This window comes from Homalodisca vitripennis, chromosome 4 (assembly GCF_021130785.1).
Source record: "Homalodisca vitripennis isolate AUS2020 chromosome 4, UT_GWSS_2.1, whole genome shotgun sequence".
Lineage (NCBI taxonomy): Eukaryota > Metazoa > Arthropoda > Insecta > Hemiptera > Cicadellidae > Homalodisca > Homalodisca vitripennis.
This window is the reverse complement of record NC_060210.1, coordinates 59,612,589-59,625,861: the sequence shown is the minus strand read 5'-3', so window position 1 is coordinate 59,625,861 and position 13,273 is coordinate 59,612,589. Positions and strand designations below refer to the sequence as shown.

The 13,273-nt window shown below is 32.3% G+C and overlaps 1 protein-coding gene across 1 annotated transcript in view; it reads left to right on the top strand.

The window, feature by feature from the left end:
- The first annotated feature begins 2,774 nt into the window (after positions 1–2,774).
- Positions 2,775–13,273, top strand: part of LOC124359351 (high-affinity choline transporter 1) — an 82,675-nt gene continuing 72,176 nt past the window's right edge. The window contains exon 1 of the mRNA XM_046812027.1: positions 2,775–2,898. The gene's annotated coding sequence lies outside the window, so the exon portion shown is untranslated. The remainder of the gene's footprint in view (positions 2,899–13,273) is intronic.

Below are 13,273 nucleotides of genomic sequence, written 5' to 3'. Positions count from 1 at the left end.
AATTTAGAAAACTATACGGTTTGAATTAAACCTCATTACAAAATTATATGTAGGTTTATATACTGTGTCTTGGTACAAAAAAGCAACCTCAAGTTTTGCATAAGTAATAGAATTAATTTGAACTAGAAGTGTAAAACCTGAAATAAGAATTACTTGCAATTTTGCTTAACTTTTGGTTCTCTTAATAATGAATACTGAAAATGGATACCTACCTGATGCATAATATATGACTAATTCCGTTTTTTAAATATCATACGCCCTATCGTATTACACCACAAGTGCTTTCTCTAAGAAAGCTATACAATTTTACTTTGGAGATCCACTATATAGGTCTAAAATAGTTGAATACATCGAATGTTGTAATTACAGGCGGTATTTTCTAGATGCAATAAAATAACGGTACAGGGTCTTGAACATTGATTTCAACGAACATTATACTAGTTCGAAACGGTTTACTCTTTGTGTAGATTGTGACATATCCATATCACTCCTATGTGTAACAATATACCATCTAGTCCTATTACACCTTCGAAAACAAAACATCGACAAATGATTATTAGTAACATGATTGATTGTAAACGTCTCTTAATCTTGCTTAGGGTGTCTTATCAAGGGCACAAGCACACTGACTTCATGGTATTGGGGTGGAGCTTCCATTAAAATCGTATCATTCTACTCTAAGCTATGTATGAAAATATCTCACCATTAAGGCCTAGTCCCAGGTAAACGCTGTTTTTTGATTGCCAAGCAACTGTTGCTACAAATAGCAAGAATGTGACATTAAACAAATTTAATATTTTCGGCATAAGCTTTACTATTTAACAACGGTCGCAACTGGTAAACGACATCTTTCAACCCGCAGTCACACTAGACAGCTTAGCAGCCGCAACTAATTAATATCACCGTCAGGCAACTAAGAAGACAATGGTAGTACCAAAATGTTAAATATGTTGGCTTTGAACTAGGAAATAGTAGCCCGCTGACATTCCGCCAAACTAGGCTGCTGCTGGAAAATATTATAATATTTTGGCCGTGACTTTAGCTAAAAATCCCGATCATAACTTGAACAAAGTCGAGTGCTAACTTACCTAGGTCAACGAATAGGCTACTTCATGGTAGTTCGCAATTCCTTTCAGTCCATAACTGACTTCAGGGTTTTAAGGGAACACTTCATACTCTGATAGCAAGAGGTCGTAGGCTCTTGTGTGACATGCAAAAAAAGATTCAGTGTCAGTTGCAAGTATTTCACAATCCACAAATGGTTCTGATAAACGGTTCTATTGAAGACTTTAAAACTTAAGCACTCTTCCAACAAGTGGAGAAGCGGCTTGCATCCACGCCTTCATTTTTCGGATTTAAAAGGATTAAGTCGTACCTTAAAGACAAGGAGCAATGTATTCAAATTGGAAACCCAACTTTGAAGAAATAAGAATAAATTTTGGTTCCTCAGGGATAAGTTCTCAACCAAGCTTTCTCTTTGATTTAACGTTACCAAGCTGAGCAAATATATGTGTATACCCCTTTTCATTATTCCCTTTGCCATGGAAATCGACACAGGTATTTAGCTGTTAACTTAAAAACATCTTGTAACCAAAACCCAAAAATCATGTTTAGTTTGTGGAAGGAAGAAAGTGAGAATCCCCTCTAGTGATAGTGGACAACTTTCACTGGAGAGTTGATTCTACCGAAATCCTGCGAATGCATCTCGACGAAGAGCTGACCTGAAGTGAGCATGTCGATTTAGTTTGTTCCAGAGTCACTAAAGCATATTTGTTTTACGTATTTGGTAATGTTTTGCCCACTAAATTTCTTGAAAATTGCGTACTGCAATAAAAAAAACACTCCAGAACTCATTTTAAATTGAATTTTATGTAGGCTAAACTCGTTTTCTCAAGGAGCGATGTTAACAATGTCAGTAGTGAACGATGTTTTAAACACTCACGTGTTAAACATTTTCACAAATAACGTTATATATCCCACTTCAAGTTGTTGATATTTTCTATAATTTAAAATATCTTATAACAAATATCAAATGTTAAACTATTACACTATGAAGGCCTTTTGATCAATACTGATCGTAGTTTCAAAGAATCAAGCCTCAACATTTAATATAATTGTTTATTAAATACCATAATATGAGTATTTTTATGCTTAAATTTCATATCAAACTAGCTTTTTGATTTGTATCATAGTTAAGAAATTTTTCGTTTAGTTAGAAGCATCTCATTTTTTCTAAGCATTATAAATCAATAATGTGTTGGTTTATTATACACATCTGAAGTCAACTTATCTATAAGAAATTTCAACTAAAAGCTGAAAATAAACGTTTACTTTTGCTAGGAGTGATATTTGACTACACTTGAAATGTATTTCTCTCGTTTACCAGTTCGGAAGTTGAATCTCTCATTACAGCTTGCAGGTAAAATAAGGGCTGTTTATCGGAATTCTCTAAAGCATCAAATCCGCCAGTGGAGTGTCATCAACTACTTTGAGTGGAAGGAGAGGGGAGGGTTCATACCAGATGTCAACTTAGCCAGCAACCGTCTGCCAGAGTCCTTCTTACACGCTCTCGTCGCTTTTGTACCTCGGGCTTGGTAACGTCTGCCATTAACAAAACTAGGTGACCTTTAGTAGTACTCATAGTCAGGGGGCTGCAGGGGGCTGAGGGGGCCGGGGGTTTACTGTGGGGGCGCCAATGGGGTGAGGGGGCGCGCGCAGGCGCCACCACCCACGCCACGACCCCCGAGCTCGATCAATAATGTCGTCTTTTTCCACGGGCCATCGTCTCGTTCACTACACGGGCATGTGGCTTTTTTGAGTTGTTCAGTTAACCAGTGGTTTTATTTTGGTACGGTCGAGCTCCTGTCTTTCTGGGAAGAGACATCGGGCCTCTGGCAGGTGAGTGATCTGTACTATTATTGTATTTAACTGATGTCACAGGAGGTGGCGTCTGGGCTAGGGCAGTCAATAGAGCATTGCATGACCTCTTATCGATTCAATTAATGTGTTATTTCCGTCCGTCATGACCTCTAATTTTGACAATGATTTCATAAGATTGGTGAGTGAGTTGTCATTTAAAACACGTGAATATGATCCTTTTATACTAGGTTAGAGTGATTGCAGCGACAAATTTAGTTTTTACTGATGAATTGCTAATTTACTAAATAAACACTTGAAAATACTCAAAGACATGAAAATTTTCTCAATAATTTATAGGTTTTTAAATAATCCATTTATTACAAATATAAAATTGTGTTTAAGTAAAACTAATCGTAAAAATGAATCACCTCTATTATTAAATTACAGAAAATGCATGTTACATTATATTTGTATCAAAAAACAACAATTACAATTTTTTTATTCAAAATGTTCAATTTAAAAAAAAACCTTCATTTTTAAACCAATACTAATGGTAATTTTACACTTACTTTGTAGTTGTTTCCCTTTTAATTCCAACATTCATAAGTTTTAAGAATCCTAGGTAAATTAAGCTGATATAATATCTTATTTCAGTTTTTGGATGGCAATCTATGACGTTACTATTACAGTGTAAGAAATGTGTTGTTTTCTTTTTTTATGTTATAGTAATTTGTTTCAGTTTATAAAAATTGGTTCCTTTAATCATCAAGTGTTGGTTTCCAGCAATTTATTTTTAAGGACAACACTTTTCTCGCAAATAGTGTATTCGTTTTTATTGCGAAAAATAAAATTGAGTATCAATATTTGTTAGTCGTTTGAAATCTATTTTTTTTCAAATTTGATTTAGAATGTACATCAACCACAAAAATTCAAAATTTGAAGTTTTTAATAATTTTACAGATGTATTTTATTGTATCCAAAAGTGTACAGTTTATCCACAATCCTTGTTAGATAATCCTACAAAATCCATTAGAAATGAAACTCAATTACTTCTAAATTATAGATTGCATTGCAATTTATAGATTCTAATTTATCTAAAAAAAATTTGCTCTTTATGTATTTGCCAACAGTATTGTTAGTTAATTGTAAGTATTCATAAAATATTCACCCAGTGTGGGGTGCAATAATTAATATTATTGCAATGACAAAAATGTGAATTGATGGTAAAAGCAACCCAATTTACAACATTTATATTGTACTCACACTGCATTACAGTTGTGGATTATTTCATACAAAAATATTAACTTACTCGTATTAATCTTTCTGTAATAAAACTTTATGAATACATTTTGTTACTCTTATTCTGCTTGTGTAACAGGCTAATGCAGAAATGGCAGGGGATGTAATACAGCAAGAACAGAGGAACAGCTGATTGTGAAAAGCTATAAATAAATATCTACAATATCTAACCGGATTGAATTTTGACAAAACCCGAAAAGTGGGTAACATTATTTTAATTTATTAATTTATACGTTTTGAATCTTTTACTAAGAAATCCTTCTATGGTTGATTTAGAGATTTATAATCACCAAAATAATTGAGTGTTTGTAATCGTGATATAAAAAAACAAAAAAGGTGTTTCGGTCCGGAAAATTGATACAGAACACATCATGGAACCAGATCCTCTCATCATCGACTATGCCACAGATCGGTGACCCCTCACAAACTCACCAGATCTTCCAACTCTGATTTGGAAACAACCCAGCGCCGGGGAAACATTTCTTTCCTTGTGAGAACCACTGTATCACACTAAAATTCAGTCTTTAATGGGTATGCAACTCATTTACTCAAATGAGTGAGTTATTTAATAATAATTCGATCTAAACTCATTTTACGGTTTTTGTTATGAAAGTCTTTTCTATCCGGCAAAATTTTGTTATATGTTTTACGTGTGGTTGTCGTCTTCAAAATAATATTACAATTAAGGTGCATTAATAGGTCTGGACGTCAATTTGTACAAACTTGTCATTACTATTTACGCTCTTTATTAGGAACTGGCAATCTAGATTTTCAGCTCCACCCACTGTCTTAAAACAAGATTTTTATGTGTTCATTTTTACGTACATACGTATGTTTACACATATTTTAAATTTGTTTCCAAAATCTTTCTATAGTCGGTTTACTAATGTATATTCTCCAAAATTCTAAATGATTAATAGGCGAGTGTTTTTAATCATTTTTATTTTTTTAGCGAAATAAAAAAATAAAAGTGGTATTTTGGCCCAGAAAATGTATACACAATACATTATGTCACCGGAACTCTCCAGAATACCAGAATTCAGTGTGCACTTGGTATATTATTTTCTCCTAGCAAATAATATAAAACCAATTTGTAGTGGTTGTGTACTATATTTTATAGTCTAGGTGTTTCTGATGTCAAAACAGTGTAAAGATATCATTTTGAGCTTCTTCGCCACTGCTTTTCTTTTAGATTTCTTCAGACGATATGACTCCAGATTTCAGGAGTGAGGTCTGTGACAATGCCAGATTTCAGACGCTTTACTAAGAGAAAGGTGAACTGGATCTATACTCAACATTCTCATTTACAACATATTTAGATAGATCTAAACACATAAGAGATTTTTAGAAACTTTTTTACTCTGGATAGTGACACAGTCTAGATAAATTTTATATTATGAGTGTAAATCCCCACTATTTTAGATAATTTAATTAAATGGGCTATATTATGGATTGGCCAAGAAAAATCTTTCACAAGTAATATAAACCTTAATATAGGACCGTTCATTGAATGGATTTAGTTTCAAGTTTCATTTAGGTGCATCGCGCTTGGTTACAATCATAAATTTTGAAGGTGACTGCGTATACTCGTCGTATTGCTGCTATCTTATCGTATATTTTTAATAAATTTGTACAGCTGCCATCTTAAAACCAAAAATAAATAAGAATAAAATTGTATTTAATGGCTGAAAAATTCTAAACCCTTTCATAATTTCAATCTATTCAAGTTAATAACTGAGATATACTTGGCACGGCCGCCCTCTTGAAATTGTTCATGAAATGCTGAACGTTTCCAACGCACTCGACATTACCGAACCAAACCTGGTTGGAATAACTAGTAATATTTCCAACGCTATTGTGTTCACTTATATCACTGCTGTAATATTGTATACTTATCAATACAGTATATGGACACCATATTTAAATCTTAGGAAGTAGCGAAACACTTATGAGAATGAAAGTGAATTGTTCGGTAAATTATAAACTCGTTATAAAATTGATTGGAATAGGTAGTATTTCCAGAAACTTACGTGAAAATTCCAAGTGTCAAATGGTCATCACTCGCTCCGATTTAAAATTTTCAAAATGATGTCCCAAAGAAAAGTGTTATCACTTCATAACAATAAGGTTTTACTTATGTCGTTACGCAGAGATACGTGTGCCCATGTTTCACATAGACACGCAAGTCTCACTCTCAGATGTCTAGCTAATATTACGTTTTGGTTATTTTCTTAAAAAACCCATAACTGGTCAAAGATAAGTTACAGTGTTCTAAATGCTTGTGCTTGTTTGCATACTTCGGGCACACAAATTGGACGATTTCAGAAACATAACATAAACGAACCGTAGGAAAATAATTTTTCCTTTTTTACAACAATTTTGTTTTCAAACTCATTTTTGAAACCACAGTTATAAATTTATGTAATAATGATATTTATTCAAAAACTGAGTTTTAGCTGTTACTTTTATATGTATATATATATATATATATATATATATATATATATATATATATATATATATATATACAAATTAATACAAAACTATAAAACCTAAACAAGAATCAAGACAAGATAAATCTAAACACAGTGCATAACATTTCATAAAGTCCAGCTGATGTACAATTTTTCAAAATTTCATCTTGGTCGAACAGTTGATTTTTATAAATGATGGAATAAAACTTGTAATTTTTGACAAATTTTGAATCTATACAAATTATAATATAAAAAGTTATCTTAAATTTAGACCAAATCGATTTTTTGTCTTCAACATGATTCGATAAGCTTGCTCTATGTGCTTTAATTTTAATCTGTTGTAATTTTCATCAGGGAATGGAGGTATTTTGTCTATTCCTTTTAATGCAACACATAAAATAATAGAATATATTCCAATTATATAAGCAAATGTAATTTCTCTCCGGATTTTGCAAAAACGGATGTAAGGTATAACCAAAAATATTAAATTAAGGGTATTTTAAACATATAAGGTTTCTCTACAAAACCTCCTGATGTCATGATTTGTTAACGAAGTTGTACCACTCCAACCATTATTACCATTGAATAGCTGAGTGCACTCACAACCATTCACCAGGCTCCAGACTATGTTTGCTCTCGCACATTTTGCTGTGTGTGACTGCCACAACCTCTCGATCCGCCCGGTTAGTTCTGAATCCCTTCGCTTCAACACTGGTTCGGATGCAGTCTTACAATGCCCTACCTTTGAGCTCTGTTCCAGTACATGCACGTAGTCCAACAAATGGAATGTACAGATATATAAAAAGCAAAATTAAGCATTTTTATGTTTATACGTCTCTATAGAGTCATTTGCATGCTGCTAAGGTGACAAAATATCTAAATAAGTCGGCCTCGAAAATAAATTGTTCATCCATTACAAATGCTTCTTGTTCATTTGTTCTTGTTTTCCTTCATTTTTGGCTTGTGATATGACCGCCTTAAAGACTGAAGTTCAGGTGGGTTTGAACAAAATAGGCCAAATTTATTTTTACTGCAGTTAAAATTATCAGTACCACCAGTACGTTTTCAGGCGACCGTGTGCATTGTAATGAAAGAATTTCCAACGATGCCCTATTTGAAATGTAAGAAGATTGTACAATAACCTTTTAGTGCCAAATGAAAATGTTAATATTGTTCTAGGACTTCATATATATTTGTCAGAAGACATACTGTACATTATTTCTTTAACCCTTTCAGGGCCAGGACCAAATATGAGATGTTGCAAAATTTTTTCACATATCTATCCCCTTGTGACTAGTCAAAAGTGCCAGGCTAAAATTGGCGATTTTGCAGTCTCTTAGATTAAAATTTATAACTTTTCATAAACATTAGAGAATGACCTAAAAGTTGCACCAAATTACTCGTATAGATATATACTATCAACAAAAAAAATATAAAGATGTAGTTTTAAGTAATTTAAAATTTAAAAAAAAATAATGTTTTAATGGATTACATAAAAAAAATTTAATTTTTTAATTTTTTTCGTAAATAACTAAAAAAGGAAAAATAATTTTACTGTAGAAAGCTATGTTATTATATTGTACATTTATAAAGGAACAACCATACAAAAATTTTGTGTTATTTCTCTCATAAATAAATTTTTTATGACACATTTTGTATAAATACGCATAATTGTACTTCGCAACAAGTGATAAAGCAACTGACTCTTAACTGCAAGAAACTTAAAATAAATATTCACATTACGGATGTACCGGTAAACAGATGATTGTAGGATCCATAAGCAGTTTCAATACAGTTAAAAACACTATTTACCAAGAAATATTTACACAATTTTATTTGAAATTTATTTACACTTTTTCTATTTACAAATATGCTACTTACAATTTCACTCCCGTGAGATCGCAAATTGTCAGTCATTGTAACTACTACACACAATAGCTAAGCAGGTAACACTACTAATATTTACAACCACAAAATAAAATAATGAAGAAGAATCCAGCATACAATGGTACGATTGCACTAAAGCATAAAGAATTAACAACAATAGATCGAGTCACCTGATAATGTCACGTGACAATTACGAAATAAAAATGCATAGACCTCCAAAATAAAAATTATATTCATATTAAATATCTACAAATATACCAGGGAATAAAAAAACATAAAACTTTAATCATTTGATGTCGTATTTTTTAAAGAAAATTACGAATATCAAGGCGGCAATATATTGCCGCCTGGCGCTTTTCGCGTATGTCACCGACGGCAATATATTGCCGCCTGGCACTTTTCAGACACGATCTATGGCGGCAATATATTGCCGCCTGGCCCGGAAAGGGTTAAATACTTGCAACCACTATTTTTAAGAGAAATCCATGTTTTATTAATTCTTAAATAGTTTTATTTGTTATACTGCATTTCACTTCACTAATAACCTTTTTATTGAAAACATCACTTGATTTGTCATTTTATTTTGTAAAAATTCACATCTCAAATATATAACTTAAAGCATAAAAAGGAACAAATTCCAAAATCTTGCTAACCTGAATAAAAAACATTCCATTTTTTCCAAATCTGGGTAAAATGCAGCTATAGCTGTATATAAACTAGGCTATGTAATTATCAGAAATATCATTTAATTGTGATTCTAAAGCATTGCATTATGTTGCTTATGACTAATTAAAATGTTTTCGGACATTGGCATCAATAAGGTGTAATCAGTGCCAAAAAGATGTACTGTAATTAATAACAGAACACAAAGAACTTTGTAAGCGAAGCCGGGCATAGCAGCTATGTTACAGCAAGTCTTACAGGTTTATATCTGTTCTTGACACAGTAAATATTGTGCTATCAGTAAATCCTATTCCAGTGAATTATCAAATATATATGTATATAAATAAATAAATACATATATATATATATATATATATATATATATATATATATATATATATATGAAATAAATTATTGTTCAAAATTTACGGTTACAACAATTTCAATTCTTTTTAGCAAAGATCAAGTCGTTTGGGTTATTATACTGTCAGAATTTTTATTCAATTCACTCATTTTAAACGTGTCAGAATGTATGGGTCCAAAGAAATAAATTTGCTCGTGTAGGATTGTTTAAACGGATTTTTTTGCCAATCCTCAAAATGCGATACAAAATCAAACCCAGTGAACTGAAGAAAGTTGTGAAACAGGAATTAAACTAACTGTATCACAGGCTTAAATATAAATCAAATATAGTATGTACAAGAGACTGAGATAAAGGCCGACTGGCAAACAATCAGAGCAAATCAGGGATAGAATGGACATTTAGGGAATAGCAGTAAATAACTGGTCTGGTTCAAAAGAGGAAAACATTCGTGGCATTTTTTAATAGTCACTCACGGTATTTTAGCGTTTTAATCCACAATATTAACATTCTGTTGAAATTCTGGCTATCTATTCGTTGAGCAATATTGGATAGAATAAAAATATTGTTAAAAAAGTGGTGATTAACCTTCACCGGTTTGTATCCTTTCATGACTTCAAATCTTCCGGGATACCTTAAGGTAACGAGATTTGCCCTCTATCTTCTAGATCGAATAGGTTCGTAATCTTAACTGATGGAATTTTGTGGCAGGAGCCTTCGTTTGTTTAGCTGAAAATATTGTTCTAATACATGGGTTGTAACGTTTTTGTTTGTTGACTTATTTTTATTAATTTTTTATTTGTTTAATCTGTCGTTGTATTTTACCGACTGTAATTTTGCTGCCCTTTGCCCCATTCACACATGCATACCTGTACTTAAATTCATAATAAAAAGCATTCCAATTATATACAAATTTTGTAACCAACATTGCACAGAATATCAATATGTCATCCTCTCAAGGGCAACTTTGCCGCCCTTTGACCTTTTAACCCCGTTCATACATACATACCTATACATTTACATTCGTAATAAAAAGCATTTCAACTATATACAAATGTTGCAAACAAAATTGCACAAAATATCAATAAGTCATCCTCTCAAGGGCAACTTTGTTCCCTTTGACCTTCTGCCCAAAAATCTTCCTCAGACCAAGAGGAACCTATGCACCAAGTTTTTAACTTTTTAGGACCTTTCTACGAAGATTTATTGCACAGACGGGCAGATAATAAGATGATTTTACCCTTTCGGATCCTCAATCAACATTAAGGTTTTCATTTTTTTTTTACACTATCGTTATAAGCAGTTCATATACTTACCACCACTTCAAATTCGACTCTCGGAAACCAAATAAATCTCCTTCATCTAAAACACTGTACAATTTAAGAATCTGAGGAAGATCAAATGTAGTTCTATAATGTAGCTCCAGAGCAATTTATTGCTTAAAAATAAAGAATTCTAACGACCTAGGTATAGGACACTTTACACCTTAAGGGCTAAAAAGTTTTGTTGCTTATATTCTGCAGGATAGTGTAACTTCTGGTTAAGTGCTATCATAAACTAACCAAAGTAACCATATTGTAGATGCTGGTGACGTTGAACAGTTTTGTCACGTTGATGTCTTTCTTGTCACTAGGAGATTGCTTGCCACCGTGAACTGAATAAATATCAGTCTTCGTATCTGGTGTGATCATTTGTTTTATACATTAATTCTCTGCTTCAAAACACATTGTTTTTCTCGTCTTCTTGGTATTTTAGAGTATCATATCGTACTAAAGAGTACATCCTTATTATGTCTCTTTTATACTTATAAAGTTTTATTTGATATGCTCAACTATACTGACTACTTATTTTTATAAATTGACTAGCGGACCCGGCGCGCTTCGCTGCGCATTTCAATAAGTTACCCACGGCTTCGCACGCAATTTCCCGTTGAAAACAGTACACTATATTCACTTATTCATTTTCTATCACATTCTAAACATTGCTGAGATAATTGATAGTCGTTCCTTCGTGAGCTTCTTGGGCGCATTATGAAGGTATGTACCACATTCCTGATACTTCTGTCAAAAAAAAAAACAACTAAGGTTGATTTTATAACATTCTTTATATTTGTAGCCAACGTAAGATAGTAATTATGATATCTGCATTGCTCTTCTGATCAAGCATGAGCATGGTTTATATTAAATAAATATTGCAGTTAAAGGTGAATTTTTACGTCAAATTTGAATTGTATTATCTGGATAGTAAAGTCTATGTTTAACAGTGATTGCAGAAACAGTTTAAACAAAATTTGTCGTTTTCTCTTAAAGCTTACTCTATGCTTTAAAACTATAAGTGTAATATATGTTTACAAAGAACAGCTGATTAAAAATTTGAAAAGACTCTTTCACTTAATAACATATGTTTGCTGCAATGCATTTCTTACGGGTATTTCTGTAACCAGTGGGGCGGAATCCTGAATCGGGAAAGGGATAAAAAGTATCCTATAACCTTCTACAGATCAAGACGAACAAATTAAAAAAAAAAATTAGGCGAATCCGTCCAGCCGTTTGTGAGTGATGCTGTTACACACGAACAGTTTCATTTTTATATATATAGATTAAATGCAACTGTTCACATTATTCATACGAATGAAGGGGTAGGGTACGATAAGCGGACCCGGTTTTTTATATCGAAGAATGTAATCATCGATACCTAATATTCGAATCTCAAATCCTAGACTATCAATCGATATAAAAGTATCTATAGTCCTCAATAACAACCACATGTTTTAAATTAAAATATGAATGTAATATTTACAGTGATCAAACAAATTATTATAGCCAAAACTAGGAAAACTGAAGACGACCATATTTGCTCCTCTCACAGTTACAGTTGTTTCTTTCCCAAAAATTTCACATACGTTTTTCGGTACGAATACAACATGTTGAAGTCACGAAAACATGTCTTGTCATCTTTCAAAGCATTGTCATGTAGTTTTCTAAAATTTACTGCCTTTTTAATAATCAAGTATTAGGCTACTTGTATAAAATTGAAATATTACATACCGAGTATTATTTGAAAGTGTTTACAGCAGCTGTTGATATAGATTATTTAAGTCAGTTGTTCAAAATAATTAATCAGTATCGATTGACTATATCGATGGTTATGATTAAGTAATATCGTTTGCCAATTTCGATATAAAAACCGGGTCCGCTTATCGTACCCTACCCGAAAGAAGTATAGGAGAATGTAATGAAATTATATAAAGGGAGGCTATACTTAATTCTAATAAATAAGAAGTTAGGTGTTCGCAAGACCATAGCTTATTTCATTCTCGAGTTGACCTGAGGACAGACAGAGAATCGAACAGAAAAGAACATTTTTCAGCCCCTAGGTACGTAACATTCTTCCAGTCAACTGAGTTAAGCTTTAGTGCTCCTCAGCCGTCGATTGACGTGCATCATCATTAAACACATTCTTGTCTAAGACGAAATAAAGTTTCAGGCAAAATTTAAAAATTTAATATAATATCGTTATCGGTATATCCTTTCCATAGTTGGGCTACATGTGGTAACTATGTCACATGTTAATATATCATAAGATCGGTTAGCTTAGAAATTTATTTATTTAGCAATTTTCTTCTTAAAATCGTTATTATAAAAAATTTTTGCTAACGCTCAGTCAAACTCCAAATCTAACACTGTGTTGCATATGTAAAAATGAAGACTCATGCAAAATTTCAATAGAT